Raw genomic sequence first — 9,451 nt, forward strand, 5'->3', positions numbered from 1 at the left:
TACTGCATGTTTTCGGTCAGCCAGTCTTCCGTTTTTAACTGCCTATTGGTCCCAATTCGTCCTCGCTAGCAGTTGGCTAGCTGTCCCGGCTGGTTTAACCCACGGTAGCTCACTTTGTGTTATTTTTGCCAGTTCGCCCCATTTTGATTGCCCGCCATTTGTTGTACCATTGCTGCAACTACCTGCGACACAACGCCTAGACCAGGGGTAGGGAACCTATGGCTCGGGAGCCATATATGGCTCTTTTCATGAGTACATATGGCTCCGAAATGAAATGTAACTATTGCATATCTCTCTGTGGCGTTCCAAAGTCAAGTAATTTCATCCCGATTTTGGTCCATATAAAGCCGAAGCATCTTAATGCAGAAGTTTGATAAGAAACCATTTAAACTGATGAATAAAAACGCTGGCAAACGACTTTGATTGGGTGAGAAGTACAGGTGGGCAGATCCCTGCACACAGCGCAAGGCACTTCCTTCTCTCTCTCGCTCAGTGCAGTCTACACCGAAAGTGAATATGACGATATGCTTATTGTTTGCAGTAATTTGTGACATTTTTACAAAAAGAACTTTGCATGCACATTGTTTTGAAACCGTTATTAAGGACACATTTCATGGAAAAAAATTGCCTCAATTTAAGGTTGAAAGACAAATTGTAAATGGCATATTTACATTAATTTGGGACACAGGATTTGGCATTATCATTTCATACATTTGATTAAATCATCAAATGACACACAGTGAAATAATATGTGCTGAAGAATTAGCTTTTATGTAGAGAGCGTGTTTGGCAGTTTTTTCAATTATGTCTGAAAATATATGATGTGGCTCTATCAATCTCTTTTTAAAACATGTTTTGCTTTTATGGCTCTTTGGGTCAAAAAGGTTCCTGACCCCTGGCCTAGACGTTCTCTACAAAAACTCCCAAAACTTAGCTCAAAACACTCAACACCTTTTCGAGTAGTTAACATGTATATATATATATGTATATATGTGTGTGTGTGTGTGTGTGTGTGTGTGTGTGTGTGTGTGTGTGTGTGTGTGTAGATAGATAGATAGATAGTTTTGCTTTTGAAACATAATAAAGCACATGCCCAGAGGTGGGGTCAAGAAAGTGGGTACTGCCTTTTGTCGTCTCACGCTTTTCCATGCACAAAAATAAACAGTTGGTCTATTTATTTTTTCAGCATATAATGCAAAAAATGTGTTACCCTGACGTAATCGCTCTAAAGTTTGTCCGATTTTGCACGTGCTCAATTCTAGGAACATGATGTTCCAGTTTGACAGCTGTTTGCAGGGTTTCATGAAAGCTTAGTGTTCAGGATGAAGCAGTGCTGCCTCCTGTCGGTCATTAACGTGATCATCACCTTTATTTATTGTTAACAAAAATGATAATTGTACAGTGCGTCAAGATGAAGTACTGTATTGTCCCTTTCCTGATTCCTGTGGGTTTTTTTTTTTGCATATTGATCACTCACAAAGGGTTCAGACTATCAAACCAATTTTGATGTCACACAGAGACGACTCAACTATATCTTCCGTTGGAGGAATCTGCCACACTAAATTGTGGAAATTTGGAGGCCTGCCTCACTCAGATAAAAGAGTGGATGCCACTCAATTTCTTGCGTTTTAACTCTGATAAGACCGAAATGTTAGTTATTGGTCCATCTAAATGCCGCGACTTATTCTCAAAAACTGCTGTGAACATCGACAAATGTCACATCACACAGAGTGACTCAGTTAAAAATGTAGGTGTCATATTTGACCCCGATCTGTCCTTTCAAACACATGTGAAGAAAATTACTAAAACCGCTTTTTCCCATCTTCGTAACATTGCTAAAATTCGTCCTATACTGTCTCAGTCGGATGCGGAGATTATAATTCACGCGTTTGTTACCTCCCGTCTCGATTACTGTAATGCACTACTCTCCGGTCTCCCGAAGTCCAGAATCAAGAGTCTTCAGCTGGTACAAAATGCCGCAGCGAGGCTTTTAACTAGGACAAAAAAGTCCGACCACATCACGCCGATTTTGGCTAACCTGCATTGGCTCCCTGTTAGCCTAAGATGTGATTTCAAGGTTCTCTTAGTATTATACAAAATCATTCATGGACTTGCTCCCTCAAATCTTTGAGATCTGATTTCCCCCTATGTTACGGTCCGAAGCCTTCGTTCTGAGAGCGCCGGTCTTCTGGTGATCCCAAGAGCCAAGAAGTGTTCCGCTAGTTCAAGAGCGTTCTCCATCCGGGCTGGTGCTGTGGAATGCTCTTCCTCCTGAGATCCGATCTGCAACCTCAGTGGAAATGTTTAAATCCAAGCTTAAGACTCACTTCTACGCTATAGCATATGAATAACCTATACTTTTCGTGGACAATATCTCTGTATTATTTGTGATTGCAACATCCTTTGCTGTCTGGTCATCCTGGAAGGGGGATACCACATGTGCGGTCCCTTCTCAAGGTTTCTTCATTTTCCTCATGTTGAGGTTTTTGAGTTTTTCCTTGCCCTCATGTTGGTTCCAGATCAGGGGATGGTGTAATAATAGTCTGAAAAATAGTCTGTGTAATTGTGATTAAGGGCTATACAAATAAAAATGACTTGACTTGACCCAAGGAAATACAAAATGCAGTTTTGAAATTTTGTGTCCATTTATTAAGGTACAAAAATATCAAAATGTATCTGGCCCTATGTGAAAAAGTAACTTAATAGTGAGTTGGTGTACCTTTGTCAGTGATTACAGAAATATAAGGTTTCAGATAATTTGTAATGAATCTTGCACAACTCTGTGGAGGAATTTTGGCCCACTCTTCTTTGCAAAATTGTTTCAAATCTGCCATATTGGAGGGGTTTTCTAGCATGAACTGAGCGTTTAAGGTCACACCGCAGCATCTAAATTGGATTTAAATCCAGACTTTGACTTGGCCACTCCAGATTTGATGGCCGGACGTGCTCCTTCAGGATTTTCTGGCAAACAAAAGCAAGTGGTCCCAGCTATAGTAGGTGCTCATGACTCCACGAAAACAAAGACACTGACCAAAACTAGCATCCATGGAAGAGTTCCCAGGTAAAACCAACTGTTGTCGCAATAGAAGACAAAGAGTCATCTCACATTTGCCAAAAAGCATCTTGATTATCCTCAAGACTTTGGAGAAACATTCCGTGAACTGATAAGTCAAAAATGGAACTTTTTAGAAGGTGTGCAGCCTGTTACATTTGGCGTAAAAATGTCATAGCATTTGACCAAAAGAACATGATGGCAAGAGTAAAGCATTTTTGTGGCAGTGTGATGATCTGGGACTGCTTTGCTGCCTCAGGACAATTAAAACTTGCTGTGGTTGATGGAATAATCATTTCTGGTCTTTACTATGAGAACCTGAAGGAGAACGTCCAGCCATCAGTTTGTGCCCTCAAACTCAATTGCTCTTGGATCATGCAATCTGAAACACACCTGCAAGTCCACCTCTGGATGGCAATTAAAAAAATTAAATAAAAATATATCAGACTTCAGTAACCTGCTAGGTTTGAATCAGTTAAGACCATTGGGTCTTACATTGGCGCAAGGGTGAGATCGAGTGCACCCCTCTCCCCCGTGTAGCCGGGCAGATAAAATAGTACAAGTCTAGGTACTGTTTTGGATCAATCTGTCAGGGGGACCAGAACAGAGCAGGAGACCCCAGAGCGTTCGTACAATTCTTTATTTGGGGAAGCGTAAAGGGTTAGCGGGAGACGCGATGACCGTCGAACGTCAGCAGCAACGCCGTGAAGACAACTTCGGAAGACGTAGCCAATCGTAGCGTGGGACGGAAGCTGGTCGAGTTTACCGGGACTGGAGAGAAGATCGTAGCGTGGGACGGAAGTAGGTCGGATTGGAGGCAGGCAGAATCAGGTAAACAGATCAAGAAGGCACAGCTAATCGGGAGAGTCATACGGGGTACAGAAGTAATCCTCAGACGAAGAGGTCTCGGCGTAGCGTGCTTAAAAAGGGAACATAAACCAATCAGGAAGCGCATTCCAGCGCGCCAGATGATTACCCCAGGTGCCTCCACTTAGGTAATCATGACACAATCAGACTTCTTGTGCATCACATGGCCTTTGAAACCCGTTCCCCTCTCTACCTCTCCGACCTCCTTCACATTGCTACGCCATCCCGCACCGTCGGATCATCCTCCATCTCACTATACCCGCTGCCCGTCTCAGCCTGGTGGGGTGCAGAGCTTTCAGCTGCTCTGCCCCCCAGCTCTGGAACTCATTGCCGCATGACCTCCGGAATTCCGCCACCCTGGCCACCTTCAAATCCAGACTCAAAACCCACCTCTTCAGACTTGCCTTTGCTTGATTATCTGCCTCACATACTGCCCCTTTTATCTCACCTGTGATTACTGCGCCTTGAAATAGAATGTATTATTCTTATTCTTCTTAAAACTTAACATATTGTGCAGAGGTCTGGGGCAATAATCACAAAAGTTCACTACAGCCCCTTTTTATCCTTCAAAAACGTGCAATAAGAACCATACACAGGGTAGGATATCTGGATCATACTAATATCTTATTTATACAGTCCAAATTATTCAAATTGGATTTTTTCATACAATTTTTCACTTCACAACTGTTATTTAAGGTCAACAAAAACATGGTGCCAGAAAACATCCAAAAATTATTCATTTGGAAAGAGGGAAATTATAACTTGAGGGGCTGTAGTCAATTCAAAATCCCAAAGGTGAGAACAACCAGGAAAAGTATGTGTGTGTCTGTGTGTGGAGTCAAACTTTGGAACAATTTTCAAGAAACAATGTCCAACTATTCATGTGTTCAAATTTAAATACAAAAAACATTACTTGCAAAATACAGGGATGAAGAAAATGGAATATGAGTGAGATTGGAAATACTCCGTTATGGTTAACTTTGTTGTTTTTGTTGCTATTATTATATCATAACTGTTATTATAAATATTATGTTTATTTTTATTGTTGTTATTATCGTTGGTGCCGCAGTGATATTTGGTAACGAGTGGCACTATGACGTTGAGGGATGGGTATTACGAAGATTAGTGTATAAAATATGTGATTATTGTAATTATTATAATTATTGATATCTGACCTACGTAATAAGTATATCCATGAGATTTTGTTATATTAGACACAAGAGGAGAAGAGGATTTGTAAAATGTATTTAATAGGGAAGATAAAAGGGTAGAGAAAATAATCATCTGCTTCTGACTACCCCTTTTCGAACATGTTATGTGACATTATTTTGTTGTTGACTCATTGTTTTTGTCCTGTTTTTATTTAAATATTCGAAATAAAGTTTTCTTTCATTCTTGTTATTATCATGCAGGAAAAAGCCTCCACAGCTGTGCATTCAATCTTTCTGCATTCCAGTAAACAGTTAAACGAGAATATGCAGTCTAGTATAGCTAGCATTTAAGGTAAAAGACCCGGGGTGAAGGTCCAGGCCGAACCTTACACCGGTGTAAACAAAATGCTTGGTAAAATGTACTTCCCTTATACAGTATAGCACAAGGTCCTCGAAGCACTTCTCAGAGCTTCCTTGATACTATGGAAACTTCACAATAGTCGGGAACAAATCATCCATCGCAGAGTTGTTAGGCACCCACTCAACCTTGGAGTCAAACTGTAACATACTCATCAAATTTGAAAAAGGAATCAGTTTTAGGATGATGGTCCTAATTTAAACGGTTTTCCTTCATTTATAAATAGAATAGAATATACCTTTATTGTCATTGTTACAAAATGGGTTGAACATATTGTGACAACGAAATTGGATGTGGCACTCCAGTTTCATATTTAACAGTGTGGATAAAAGAAAACAAAAAAGATAAATGTACTGTCCTGCACGGTTGTCATGGCGCCCAGCTGGCCCCGCCCCTTGACACCGGCTGACCTGCCTTTTCCTGATTACTCCTATGGGTACTTAAACGCACCTTTTGGAACTGCCTTTTGCCAGATCATTGTTTACCCTTGTTGAAAACCTGTTCATGCCTGTTTGATCTGAGTAATGCCTTGATTTTAATTTTGCTTGTCTTTGAGCCTGCTTTGTTTTGTTTTTGGTCCGTTTGTGTGTTGGACAACTTTTCTTTCTCAATTAAAGTGACAGATCGTCTACGCAAATGAGTTCCTACTTCCTGCTTCCCGACCCGTTTCAAGACAGTCCCGTTCCGTTTCGTGACAATAAATGAACAAAAAAGATAAGGTTATAATTTTCACAATATAAAGGAACAAAGAAAATAAAGGTTATAATTTACACAATATTTACACAAGAAGTGTGGGCATGTAGGATGTTACATACAGTTTTGGGATCGTATTAGAGCAATACGCGTTAGTGCAAAAATAGTCAACATTGTGCAAAGTAAGCATAGGCATGAATACAATTTTACATCTGTATGAGGTAGTGTGTTTGCAAGAGTTTCAGTTTTTTGTGCGGTGTGTGTTAAGGGTGGTAATGGCTCTGGGGAAGAAACCGTCTCTGAGTCTGTTTGTTTTTGTTTTGTGTGACCTGTAGCGCTTGCTGGAAGGCAGCAGGTCAAACAGGTAGTGGCGGGGGTCAGAAAAGTCCTTGATGATGTTTTCTGCTCTGCTGAGGTAGAGAGAGCAGGCAATGTCCTCCAGACTGGGTAGAGAGCAACCAATGATTCTCTGGGCTGTGTTGATGACCCTCTTAAGTGTTTTCCTGTCTGCTGCCGTGCACCCAGCATGTTACACCGTAATGCAGTATGTGTGGCGTGCTAATAATAGACCCTTCAAAAGTAAAGACCCTCGATGCCTTTAATGCCTGAATGGAACGATGAATTTGTCTTTCTACTCAAATTAGCTTTTATCTCTCATAACAAACAAAATGAGAGGATGAGTCTTTTTGATATAGGGCTTGGCTAATCTCTGCAGCTTTCCTGCTTTTATTTCCGGCTGAAGGATGGATCGCAGGAACTGAAAGAATTTGCGGTCTGTCACGGGATTAGATTGAAATGGATGCTCGAGATTATGTCTGATCCCGCGGAGCAACCAAGTGGAGATGTTGAGAACCTTTTTTATTGGCATTGAGCCGTCTCAGCTCAAGTCAAACCTTTCTGTCTACCCTTCTGAGTCTCAAGGAGTTTACCTGGATCAAGTCTGTACAACCTTGCAATAGAAATAGTACAATTTAGAGCAGTGGTGTCAAACTCATTTTAACTCGGGGGCCACACGATAGAACAAACATTCTGTCGGGGGCCGGACTCGTAGATTAAAGAGAAAGAAAAAGAGAGATAAAGAAATAAGAGAAAGAGGGAGGGAAAAGAAGAGAGGGCTGGACAAAGAAAGAAAAAGAGGGAGAGAGCGTGAGAAACAAAAGAGATAAAAAGTTGTGAGGGATGGGGAAAAAAAGGGGAGAAGAGTAAAAAAACCTAAAGAGAAATAGAAAGACAGAAGGAGAGAAAAGAGAAAAGAAAGCGCGAAGGGTAGGAAGAAAGAGAAAAGAAAGAAAAGGAAGTTAGAACAAAAGAAGTTAAAAAGGCACAGAGAGAGAAAGACACAAAGAGCAACAAAGGAAGAGAAAAAGAGAGACACAGAGAGTGAAAGGGACAGAGAGTGGGAGAAAAGGGGTGGAGAAGAGAGAGAGAGAGAGAGAGAGAAACAAATACAAGTACAGTGTCTTTGTTCGAGGCACCTGGCTTTGGCAACATCAAGCTGACATATTTCAACCTGCAGCTCATTTTTCTCTTGCGCTTCTTTGAGTGTTGTCTCACGGGCCGGCTTCAATCCCTTAGCATGCCTGATCTGGCCCACGGGCCGCCTGTTTGACCCCTGTGATTTAGAGGGACATTGTGTATTATTAAGCCCCTCCTGGTGGTTTAAAGAAAAATATATTGATTTGAATAATAGGCAGAAATGCATGAACTATCATATTAACATGCGTTTTTTTATCATTATTTTCTATGCATTATTTCATTTATTTGACATAACATGAGGCTCTTCTAAAGTAAGCTGACCTAATAGGCCGCCATTTTGTTGCTATCGGTTATATAAATATATATATATATATATATATATATATATATATATATATATATATATATATATATTTGGAAGCCGATGGTTGTCGGTCGCAAGCAGCGTTGGGCGGAACGGCAGTTCCGTGACAGGTAGGCAGAATCGACACGGTATTGCGGGCGGGTCGATGACCAGGGCAGGAGAGCAGGTCGTAAACGTGGGACAGAAACAGGTCGAAACCGAAGGCAGGCAGGAATCAAACAGGAGAGGTCTTTGGTACTGGAATCTGGCAAAACACACAGAGAGACACAAGTACGGTCTGACACCCTCCTCTGGCCGCTGACAGCTTAAGAGGAGAGTGCCAGCCAATCAGAGAGCGCGCTCCTGCGCACCAAACGATTGCCACAGGTGTCTTCATTTTGGCAATCGTGACACAGAGACAATATGGATATGGAGTGTTTGGACAAAACGTTAATTTTCTTTTAAATCAGTGGCTATTTTAAAGCAGTTTGAGTGAGTGTTTCTATGGGAGTATATATGTTAATTTTTGACTAGAATGCTACTTTTGTAGCAACTCACTTTTTTTCGGTGCCATTAATCTGCAGGGTAACTGAGTTACATTGTGAAGGGAGTAACTGATAACGACACTGGTTACACACCGTGTTCTGGTAGATTTTTTTTAAGGTCACCTTGAGGAGATGACGTCCTTAAGCATGCGCCATCGTTGATTGGACATCAGCCCAAACAGATCTTCGTCTTTTGGACATGAGAGGGACGTTTTAAAGGAAAGCGTAATTGCGGTAGAAGAATGAAGGCCACGGCCAGATGATTGCATCTCAGATGATGAAATGAAAACATCCAAGGGCTTGATTGAGACAATTATAATTCCAGAAACATATCGAAGCAAATTGAATCTATTTCATTCCGAACAATGCGGACAAATTAGATTTGAATGACAAAGTGATCTTAGCAGTTGCTTCCTTGATGTCGTCCTTGGGATGGTCACAGGAACACGTCATTGATTACAACAAAACATGTCATACATGTGACAAATATTTATCCTTTTGGTAGCACCGAGGTGCTTGTCTTGTTAACGCTTATTTCCATTTGCAGGGTTCTCAAAGTCTAGGCCCGTGGGCCGATGGCGGCACGGGGGATGATGGTTTGAGGCCCCCGCCTTAATGTGAGGTTGAAGTCAAGTCATGTTTATGTCATGTCCTGCACGGTTGTCTTGGTGCCCAGCTGGCCCCGCCCCTTGACGCCGGCTGAGACGCATTGGACTGATTGCTCTTGGAGTAGTCAAGCGCGCTCCTTTGTACTGTGCGTGGCTGGAACGTTTGTTTAACCTGGTTAAACTCCGTGAGACTTCTGTTAAATGCCGAGTTCTGTGAATCTGCCCGTATTTGATCCTGTTTTGTTTTTGGGCCAATCCGTTTGTTTGTTTTTGACAACTTGTCTTTTGTTTGGATTTA

The sequence above is a fragment of the Urocampus carinirostris genome, chromosome 3 (assembly GCF_059441175.1).
Source record: "Urocampus carinirostris isolate Australia breed hairy pipefish chromosome 3, RoL_Ucar_1.0, whole genome shotgun sequence".
Taxonomy (NCBI): Eukaryota; Metazoa; Chordata; class Actinopteri; order Syngnathiformes; family Syngnathidae; genus Urocampus; species Urocampus carinirostris.